This window comes from Carcharhinus amblyrhynchos, chromosome 6 (assembly GCF_965287045.1).
Source record: "Carcharhinus amblyrhynchos chromosome 6, sCarAmb.v2.hapA, whole genome shotgun sequence".
NCBI lineage: Eukaryota > Metazoa > Chordata > Chondrichthyes > Carcharhiniformes > Carcharhinidae > Carcharhinus > Carcharhinus amblyrhynchos.
This window is the reverse complement of record NC_137329.1, coordinates 23,085,921-23,097,973: the sequence shown is the minus strand read 5'-3', so window position 1 is coordinate 23,097,973 and position 12,053 is coordinate 23,085,921.

Sequence of the window (12,053 nt, the reverse complement as noted above, 5' to 3'; positions counted from 1 at the left end):
CCAGAATTCACAGTACCATAATCTTCTGTGTCACTGACTAAATGTATTGTTCAGTCTTTCCAAGTCAGGCAATGTACAATCTTTCCAACAAAAGAGGGAATCTGGAACTGAATAATTGAAGCTGTAAATAAAAGTGGAAAGTTTTAAAGCAATATGAAGACACACACGGTCAGGGGAAGAAATAGATTGGAAATAGAACTTAAGTAAAGGCCGATTTCTGGAAATCGGAAAAGTAAACAGAATCCGTTAGGAGTATACAGCGGGTCAATTTGCTGATAAAGTAACGGGTGCCATTGAAAGTTACCATTCTTTTTGCAGAACGAGGGCTCATAGCTTGAGGATAAGGTTTGGAACCTTATCCTCAAAGCTTAGATTAGAATCTTAGATAATAGATTAGGACTGAGGTGAGGAGAAATTTCTTTACCCAGAGGATGGTGAATGTGTGGAATTCACTACCACAGAATGTAGCTGAGGCCAAAACATTGTCTGATTTCAAGAATAAATTAGATACATCTCTTGGGGCTACAAGGATCAAGGGATATGGAGGAATCAGGATGTTGAATTTGATGATCAGCCATGATCGTAATGAACGGTGGAGCAGGCTCGAAAGGCCGAATGGCCTACTCTTGCTTCTAGTTTCTATGTATTATAATTATTTCTGTACAAATGGGACTTGAGATGAAATATTTGGGTGGCACAGTGGTTAGCACTGCTGCTTCACAGTGCCAGGGGCACAGGTTCGATTCTGGTCTCGGATGCCCATCTATGTGGAGTCTGCATGCCTTCCCTGCGTCTGTGTGGGTTTTCTCCTGCTGTTCCGGTTCCCTCCCACAGTCCAAGGATGTGTGGATTAGGTGGATCAGCTATGCTAAATAGTTCTTCGGTGTCCCGAGATGTCCCGGGTTAGGGGGGTTAGCCATGGTTTATGTGTAGGGATAGGGTGGGGGACAGGGCCTGTGTAAGGTACTCTGTCAGAGAGTCAGTGCAGGCTAGATTCACCAAATGGCCTCCTTCAGCACTGTAAGGAATCAATCATTCTATGAAAATGCTCCTAATTGTGCAATCATTTTAATATTTAATGTTTTATTGTAATGACAGTCCATAATTATGTTATGGAATTTTTCTGTAAACTAATTATCTAACTATCTAAGCAGGGTGTCTATCATTGCCACTGTCCTTCAGGAGAACAAGGGGTGAACAATAGATGAAAGTCGTTGTCATTAGTGCCCGGATCCAAGAATTTTTTTTTAAGTCTCTATTTGGAAGGAATAATGGTTGGTGTGTCAAACATTACAGAAGAGCTGAAAATATTGAACATGGTGCCTTAGAGAAATATTCAAAGAGACACCCTCAGTTCCAAACACTGAAATGATGGGGATGGAGATTGAGACACAGAAGTGATGCCCAAAACTAACTCCTGATTTTGGACTTCAAAGATAAGAGAGCGATGAACAAAACAGCCACTTTTTACTGAAAGGAAGACTGGAATAATTTGCATTTCTACAATGACTTTCGAGACCTCAGGGCAATTTTACAACAAATAAAGTACTTTTGAATTGCAGTCAGTGTTGTAATGTTGGAAAAACTGCAGCTCCCACAAATAGCTCTGCATTTTCTGCATTGATCTGGCCATTCAACACCATCGACACACACATGAAGCTGTGGCTCAATGATGGAATTCTGCGGCCGTTCACGCCGACGGGATTCGCCAGTCCCGCCGGCAGTGCACCCCTGTCCGTGGGTTTTCCACCAGCGTGGGGTGACATCAATGGGAATTCGCATTGACAGTAGCAGGACCAGAGAATCTCGCCACCAGTAAACAACACGCCATCTCCCGCTGGAGGGAAACATGTGTCTGGGATGCCAGAGAACCTCGCCACACATCTCCATGGTAGTACCAACTCGACCTGTGCCAGCGATAAGTGGAAGAGAACAGCATAGATGATTCTCACCAGTATTGTCGCATCAGACCCTACATATCACATGGAAAGACAACTTCAGAAATGAAGAAGTGCGGCAGAGAATTGATCCAAAGCAACTGTGGGGCATCGTGACGGAGAGCTGAATGACATTGGCAGAACATGTAGTTTGCCAATGTTGATAGACATTTGCCAATGTTGATGTGACAAAATGGATATCATCCAATGGAAAAAGATTGGACTGATGAAAGAGTAAAGAAAATTCAAGAAGGACTTTCAAGAGTGGGACACCACTTGGAGCAAAAGTAATTGCAATGGACTGGGGCCGGTGGTGGAGTCTTGCTGCCGATTGTTTTGCAAGGGATGGAAGAACTAAGTCCAAAAGACGTGCTGGTTAGACACATTGGCCATGCTAAATTTTCCGTCAGTGTGGCTAACCACTGTACCACCACTGTACTGCCTCTTGAATGAAGGTGTGAATAAAGTTGGCTTAATAATGGCTGCCGGAAGTTGAGTATGTCTTAGTCTCACTCGGTGCAATACACAACGTGAGCCATGGCTAACACCACTTATAAGTAGCTGACAGCCAATTTGAGGCAATGTAGGGCGTTCTCCAAATCCTGCAGTTCATTAAGGCGTGAATGTCTAAAATCTGATACATAATGACCAACCTTGAAGATAATTGACACATCCTCAGAAAACTTCACAATGTCTTCTCCACAACCAATTCCTACACGGAGTTGGAGCTAGAGGAAACTGAAGGTTGGACTGAATGTGTTTTTTTTTGTTTCTTCAAACGAAACAGGGCAAAGACAAACACTGTGTGATAGTATAAAAAAAGCAGGACTGTTGCCAGCCTGCTTTACATCTCTCTTTCTGACTTCAAAAATGAGAAGAGATTTAATCTGGGCTGCTGAATCACCCTTATTACAATATCTCAAAAAAATCAAGGTCTATCCTAAAGGTTGGGCTTGAAAACCAGATTTGAATTTTATGTGCTATCACTGCTATTCTTAGCAAAACGTCCCTGTATTTGTGTAAATTTCCATCTGCACCACACTGCTGAATTCTTAATCTATGCAGGCAGGAATTTATGCAAATGCATTAGTGAGTAAACTAACACTACCACACAAAGGGAATTAAACACACGAGTGCCTTTTAACACTGAAGTGGTCTCCTAGCACTGTCCTTCACTTCCAATATCTTTTAATTGAAAGCCTGAAGATGATGAGCAGAGAGGAATTGCATATTGAAAATGGGAAAAAATATTTATCTCCTGTCCTATAAAAGTTGGCTATTGATGTTCACAAACCTTGAGAATCCTAATGGCAATATCAGCCATGTAACTGTTTCCCTCAGTTTTTCAGATGAGATGCTAAACCGAGGTCATATCAGCTCTCTCGGATGCATGTAAATGATATCGTGGCCACTGGTTTGAAGAAGAGCGGGGGAGTGCTCCCCGCTGTGTCCTGGCCAATACTTAACCCTTAATTAACCTCACTGAAATAGATTATCTTGTTTTCGGAGTTTGCTGTGTACAATTTGGTGTTTCATGTATTACTATTGTGACGGTAGTGTATCTTTAAGAGATTTAAATAAAAATTATGTTCTCCTAGCTCACAGCTTCAGCTGGTGTCATTGTTGTCGGGCTGTCTCCGAGGAGTCTTTTTATTGTTACTTAAGTGACTTAAATGGGGTTGCTTATGTTCAATCTGGGATTAGTTTTATGGCCCTGCATTGTTAAGAGAAAAGGCCATGGGTCCTGGACAGGTTTATTCCCTTCTTAGGGAGTTTAAATTTTTTTTTGGCTGCAGGTTATGTTTTAGTTTTCAGAAGGGTCATCAAGCTGGTAAGAAGTGTTTCTCCCTCTCTCTCTCTCACTATCTGCCTCAATTTGGGAATTCTGTGGGTTAGCTGAAAGCCTCCCTGGAGTAGAAAATTTGCTATTGGTAGCTTGACCAGCATCTCCCTGAAGTTTTGCAAAGCTGTTCTGACTTCAAAATGTCCTGGGTGTGTCAAGAGGATTACTCGAACTTACAAGACTGAGAGCTTTCAATTCCTCAAGTAAAGGACTCAATTCCAGAATCACGTGATCATTAGTCTTTGCTGTGTTGAACTTGTTTAAGGGGTTTACTTCATGTGATATGTTTGATTGGAACATCTTTGATATATTTGTTAAGGGTTATACATTATCGTGGTTGTTTTGTTTTTGGTTCTAATTGATTAAAGTTATTATTAATTTTCTTAACAGACACGTTAAATATATTCTTAAGTAAACTTTGTTTGATAAAAGCTCCCCAGTAGATCATTTGAATCATACCTGAAGTGAAACATTTCATGTTTATCCTAGCCAAATTCAAGATGCAAAAATTATAATCCAGGTCGGCTCTATACAACACTTTAGAGTTTCTGACCTGAACCATAACAGTATAGTGACTACAATTCAACAACTTCATTTGCAGTAAAGTACTTGGTATCCCAAGGAGGGTGCACTCACTGTAGCACATTGACACAGTGGTTATTACTGCTACTTACAGCGCCAGGGACCCGGGTTTAATTCTGGCCTCGGGCCATTGTCTGTGTGGAGTTTACACATTCTCCCTGTGTCTGTGTGGACTTCTCTGGATGCTCCAGTTTACTCCCACAGGCCAAAGATGTAGAGGTTAGGTTGATTGGCCAGGTTAAATTGTCCCTTAGTGTTGGGAGACTAGCAGGGTGAATATGTAGGGTTACGGGGATAGGGCCTGGGTGGGATTTTTGCCGGTGCAGGCTCAATGGGCCAAATTACTTCCTTCTGCACTGTGGGGATTCTGTAATATGGTCAACCTGAAAAATTCCTCCAATAGGTCAATGGTACTAGTCTGGGCGGGAGGGGCACACCTAGTTGGCCAGGTTTGGTGAAGGTGTGTCGCCCCTCAAGCTATAAAGCTTGGACACAGACTATCAACCCATTCCAGGTTATACTAACTGTGAAATCGGATGAAAGTCTGCCTTGTGCACTGCTAGCTGTGGGAAGAGAACAACAACTTTGTTATCTGTAGTATAAGAGCATCTAACATAGCAAGGGTTAATGTGCAACTGAGAAGCCGTACCACCAAGTAAAGAGTCACATGACCTGAGACAAGGGCCAGTTGTCGACTGCACAGAGATCTGTGTAGAATCAAACATGGAGTTAGTTCATACTTCGGGCTATACCCTGTATAGATAGTTATGTATTACTAATAAACACTTAAGGGCAAATTTTCCTGTTCTGTCTGCCACAGGAATCATAGCAGGTAAGGGGCGGACAAAGGAAAAGTCCCCCCATTGACCTTGGATAGGATTTTCTGGTTTTGGTACGATAGCGACCAGAAAATCCCATCCTTAATGTTCCACAATACAAAAATCAGAAAGTCTTCATGAGACTTACTGAACATGCAACAGTGTCCCTTGAGCTCAGGAAGAGCTATATCATCCTTCATCACGAGGGCAAAGTGGCAGCAGTGTGTACCATTTACTGGATGCACTGAAGCAACTCAGCAAGGCTTCAGCAGAAGCAGGGGAATACCACCATCTGCAAGTTCCAAACCAAGGTACACACCGTCCTGACTTGGAACTAAATCAATGTTCCTTCACTGTCACTGGATCAAAATCCTGTAACATCCTTCCTAACAGTTCTAAGGGTATACTTACACAACATAGAGCATCGAGGTTCAAGGAGATGACTAACCACCAGCTTCTCAAGGGTAATTAAAGATTGGCAGTAGATTTTGGTCTTCACAGGCAATGCTCACATCTCATGCACGAATAAACAAAATCAAAATGTGAGTTCTCTCTATTTTCTTTATTATAAATTATTGCATGTGTTATGCATTTCAACTTACATTGAAAACTCCTGTCTGTCTTTGCAAACATTTACTTGTAGCATCAGCCATGATTGTAGTGATTGTTGTAATTTACATCTATAAGATCTGTCATGTAACGCTGAGCCTTCAAAATTAGCATGTTCGTAAGAATTATTGATTTCCCAAGTGGCAAAGCACAATAAAGATATATCTGCAAGCATTTCTTGCCTGCATCATGATTACTCCATAAACTCGAGTGCATGGAAAACTCAGTCACCCAAAACCTAAATTATACCAAGTTCTGTTCACCGTTAATCTATTTTTATTCCAAGTCCAGCAATGACATGAAATACAAATACAAAGGATGGCACGGTGGCACAGTGGATAGCACTACTGCCTCACAGTGCCACGGTCCCCGTGTCTCTGTGGGTTTCCTCCCACAGTCCGAAAGACGAGCTGGTTAGGTGCGTTGGCCATGCTAAATTCTCCCTCAGTGTACCCGAACAGGCGCCAACAGGCAACTAGGGGATTTTCACAATAACTTCATTGCAGTGTTAATGTAAGTCTATTTGTGATACCGGTTAAATTAAACAATCATTCTTGTTTTCAAATCTCTCCTATCTCTGTAATATGCTTTAGCCACACAACGTTCTGAGACCTCTGCACTATTCCTTATCTGTTTCTCTTCAACAATCTCAATTTTAATCATTCCATCATTCGTGACAATGCCAAGGGAGGTGATGGCCTAGTGGTATTATCACTAGACTATTAATCCAAAAACTCAGCTGAGGTTCTGTGGACCCACGTTCAAGGTCTGCCACGGCAGATGATGGAATTTGAATTCAATAAAAGATATCTGGAATTACAAAGCTACTGATGACCATGAAACCGTTGTAGTGGTTCATTAATGTTGTTTAGGGAATGAAATCTGCTGTCCTTATCTCATCTGGCCTACATGTGACTCCAGAGCCCCCAACTGCCCTTTGAAATGGTCCAGCAAGCCACTTAGTTTCAAGGACAACTAGGGACCAGCAGTAAATACTGGCCAACCAGCAATGGCTAGGTCCCATGAATAACTGAAAAAAGATGCCTTCAGCTTTCTGGGCTCTAATGTCTGGAATTTGGGGAGGTGATGGCTTAATGGTATTAGTGTTGGACTAATCCAGAAACTCAGCTAATGGTCTGGGGACCTGGGTTTGAATCAACAGGGCAAATGGTGGAATTTGAACTCAGTAAAAAAAATCTGGAATTAAGAATGTACTGATGGCCATGAAACCATTATTAATTGTTGGAAAAACTCATCTGGTTCACTAATGTCCTTTAGGGAAGGAAATTTGCCATCCTTACCTGGTCTGGCCTACATGTGACTCCAGAGCCACAGCAATATGGTTGACTCTCAACTGCCCTCTGAACACGACTAATTAGGGATGAGCAAAAAATGCTGACCAGCCAATGATGCCCATGTCCCACGAATGAATCTTAAAAAATGCTCTCTAACTTCTCCACCTCTCTAACTCTCTCTCCTCCTCCAAACTTCTTAAAATCTACCTGTTTGACCAAACTTTTGATCATTTGCTCTTCTATGTCCATATGGGGCTCAGTGTCAGATTTTGTTCTGATAATGCCGTTACAAAGCACAGTGGGACCTTTCAACAACTAAAAGGCTCGACATAAATGTGAGCTGTCGATGTGGAATGCAATTTTTAAAAATCTCCCCACATTAAGAATGTTGAATTCAGTTCCTCTTCAAAGATAAATTGGGGCCACCATTCCCTATGCCACAGCCCAACAGATAATTCATCACCACTGTTACTTTTACTTTGTCCTCCTCTGGTCTGTCGCTACATTCCTGGCACTTATCCTAGCAGCAGCCAACTTCACAGACTGCTGTGTTGTTGTAATGATATATGGTACATTTTCCAGTCCCACCTGCCATGGGAATTGTTGTGGGCAGGATGGGAAATTTAGTGGACCGTTTAAAGGTTCATTGATCTCAAGCAGGAATTTCTGGCCTCAGAGGGGGCTTGGATAAGATACCCTGTCAGAGAGTCAATGCATACTTAATGAGCTGATTAGCTTCCTTCTGCACTGTAGAGTTTTTAATATAGACATCCTTTTTTAGGATGGAAAATTTTAATCTTGGCAAACACTTCTGATGATGTGACACTATCTATGTTTTCCATGAGATTGATGGTGTAAAATGTGTGTTCACCACTTTTCATCTCATCACACATCATGCAGTCATCACAAGTTGCTGGTTTGTCTGTCACTTCATCTACATGTTCCTGACAGGATACTGTATAATCATTCTTATTTCTTGAAGCTACCCCTTGTATCTGGTCTGTTTGGATTAGTGCACAGTTCTTTGTGGCTGCATCACACTTTGTTCTAGCATAGTGCTGCTGCCATGTGTGTGTGTGTGTGTGTGTGTGTGTGAGCGTATGCATGTGTGTGAATTATTCTGTATATGTGTGTTTGTGTGTGTGTTGGAGTAAACCTGAAATTAAAAGATTCAAGATGGTTATCTGGCATAAAATGGACTCTGTGAAAAGACATTAAGATGTGCTGACTTAGGCATGGACATTGCACAATTAATTAAATCCTGTTAGTGTCTAATTACAACAGGAAATAAATCAGACTTTGAGGCCCAGATGATTACCTTAGCTTGAGATAAGGCAGAACCGAAACAATGAGTTTTGTTAACAAGATCAGTCATTGAAAGAAGGGCTTAAATGTATAACAATGTGCTAACTGCTAATGTCTGTACCTGTCGACTCTATGCATAGCGATGTGCTAACCGCCAATGTCTGTACTTGTCCACTATTTGAAAATGTATAAAAGAAGCTCAGCTGCCATTTTAAAGTTGAGAAGGTGACTGTGAGCACTGCGGAGAGCCCAGTGCTTCTCCCAAAACTTTGTCTGATAAACTGCATGTTGAATCTTTAAATCTGACTCCGAGTGGTGATTTTCCCACAACAGTATGTGTGTGTGAATTATTCTGTGTGTGTATGTGTGTGTGTGTGTGTGTGAATTATTCTGTGTGTGTATATGTGTGTGTGTGTGAATTTTTCTCTGTGTGTGTGTGAATTTTTCTATGTGTGTGTGTGTGGATATTTCTGTGCGTGTGTGTGTGAATTTTTCTGTGTGTGTGTGTGTGTGTGTGTGTGTGTATATTTCTGTGCGTGTGTGTGTGAATTTTTCTAAGTGTGTGATTTCTAAGAGTTATATTTCCCAGTTTATTCTTTCCATGAGCAACCTTGAAATGAAGGCATATGCATTTGTCAGATGTGCCACATCCATAGATGTCAATCATGTTGTGAAAAACTGTCACATTATGGCCAACTGAAATGACATTATCATGTACAAATTCCACAGTCAATCAAATTCATATTTTCCCTGTCACTTATTCTGTCACCAACTCTAGCCTCTGACCAAGAGAAAAAAAAACTAACAGACCATATCGCAATAATATTTCTCCACTGTCTAAGCACGAAATGTATTCAGAAGTTGCAGATGTACTTAATTATGTCTAATTACAACATATTAAAATGTATACATTTTGTCGGTAGATAACATATTCTACAAATCATGTTAAACTATAAATAATTCTGACCTGGGATTGGAATTAATACTTAACTGAATCTGTTATGATTTTTATTCATTTGTGGGACATTGGCATCGCTGGCTGGTCAGCATTTATTGCCCACCCCTAGTTGCCCTTGAGAATGTGGTGGTGAGCTGCCTGCTTGAAATGCTGCAGTCCACGTACTGTGGGTTGACCCACAATATCATTAGGGTGGGAACTCCAGGATTTTGATCCAGCAACTGTGAAGAAATGGTGGCGATATGTTTTCAAGTCAGGAGGGTGAGTAACTTGGAGGGGAATTTCCAGGTGGTGGTGTTCCCATGTATCTGCTGTCCTTGCCCTTCTAGATGGCGGAGATCATGGGTTTGGATGGTGCTATCTACTTATCTTTGGTGAATTACTGCATCTTGTAGATAGTATACATTGTTGCTACTAAGTGTCAATGGTGGAGGGATGTGGCACCAATCAAGCAGGCTGCTTTGTCCTGGTTGATGTCAAGCTTCTTTAGTATTGTTGGAGTTGCACCCATCCAGGCAAGTGGGGAGTATTCCATTACTCAATTACCTGGTCAATATCTCATTACTGTTTGAGAGAATTTGCTGTGTGCAAATTGTCTATTGTATTTCCTACATTACAATAGTGACTGCCCTTCAAAAAGTTAAGAAGGTGACTGGGACAATGGCTTTTACATCAGGGAGGCCGGATTATAAAGGGAAGGAAGTAATATTTCATTGTATAAATCCCCGTCAGACCCAATCTGCAAAACTATGTTCAGTTTTGGGCACCATCACTTAAGAATGATCTAGGGTGAAGTACAGATTCACCAGAATGGTACCAAGGTTCCTTTGGCACTCACAAAAATAATTTGGCAGGTAGCTAGGCCAGAAGTGATTGGTTATATAAAAATTCGACCTGGTTAGTGTGTGAGCACAGCAGTGGCTGGTTCCAATTTAAAGTGACAACTGAGGCCCTTTTTACCATATAGCATCCTGGCAAGCAGTCCATCTGTTAGGGTAAAGATGGGGGAAGAGCTAAGAATAAAGAGTGCATGTTAGTTAAATGCTTATATCCCAAGTGAACTTGAGCCTGAGATCAGCCAGAACTTTGGGTTGTTTACCTCAGAGGAAATAGTCTCCAGCTCGGAGGAAATAACAGCCAAGCTCTGAATAAAGGATTAATAATAAACCTACATATACAGGATCAGAATTTTAAAACAATAGTCTGTGTATTGATTAACTGTATAAACAGTATGTATCTGTCGAGACGAGAGCTATATTTGAATGCTCTCCCTGTATTAGAAGGAACTTAGGGGGTTTCTCTAGGGTAGTACCCTCCATGCTTGAATCATGAATAAACCATTGGAACCTCTCCTTGGCGGGTACTTTCAGCACATGAGGGGAGGCCACTTTCAAAATGGAACTAGCCTCACTTTTGCCAACAGGACAAGAAGTCTAACTGACCCCATTTCAAGGCTGTTACTATCACACTATCACCAGCAAAAGGAATGGAAATGGACCCCAAAGTTTTATTTCTCTCATTAACAGATTACTTCATTCATTATTCCTACTATTTTATCATCGGGGAAGTGATGGTCTAGTGCTATTATCATTGGACGATCAATGCAGAAACTCAGCTATTGTTCTGGGGACCCTCGTTCAGATCCCAACATGATAGATGGTGGAATTTGAATTCAATAAAAGAAATTTGGAATGAAAAATCTACTGATGACCAGGAAACCATTGTATGGTGAACCAGCTCTGACGAAGGGTCATCCAGACTTGAAACATTGGCACTTATTCCCTCTGCACAGATGCCCTCAAACCCGCTGAAGTTTTCCAGCATTTTATGTTTTTGTTGCAGGAAACCATTGTCGATTGTTTGAAAAACCTACCTGGTTCACTAATGCCCTTCAGGAAAGGAAATTTGCCATCCTTTTTTGGGCAGGCCTACATGTGACACAAGATCCACAGCAATGTGGTTGACACTCAACTGCCCTCTAAGGACAACTAGGGATGGGGAACAAATACTGGCTAGCCAGTGATGCCCATATCCCATAAATGAATAAAAAAAATCTTGAGTTCAAGATAGGCCATAGTGAGTTGGGAATGAGCTGTGTGACTTCAATTAGAGCTAGAAAATGTGATTCCAATTCTAGTTTTGACAGACCAGCTCTCTTAGAAAGGAGGAAATGTATCTGTAAACTTTAGTGAGAAATTGATTTGTTTAGCTCTAGTGCTAGTTCTTTTGATGTCAAGATTTATTTTGCTTTGCATCATCATCCAGAGTTCATACATCCTCCTGTAAGCTTGATGGTTTCTGCCAAGATGTTGTAATTTTTATAAACTTCTTTTCAACAAGCTATGATTACCTCTGTTTTGGAGAGAGTCCAGAATAAGAGTACATAATTTTAAGAGGAAGTTATATGCTCACACCCTGAAGGCTGGTAAATTCTCTTGCTCAAACTCCTGAAGGGTCAATGGAAGATGCCAAAACTGAGGTTGACAGACTTTTGTTTTTATTCTTCTTAGTCTTTATACTCCTTGACAGAGCAGAGACCACAGAAAAATCCATTCCATCCAACCCTGTTTTGGTCCAAACTTTCCAGTTGTTGTCTTGTATAACCCTTGGCTCTTGTTTCCTTTTCTGTCACTGATACGGTGGCACAGTGGTTAGCATAGCTGCCTCACAGTGCCAGGGACCCAGGTTTGATTCCAAGCTTGGGTC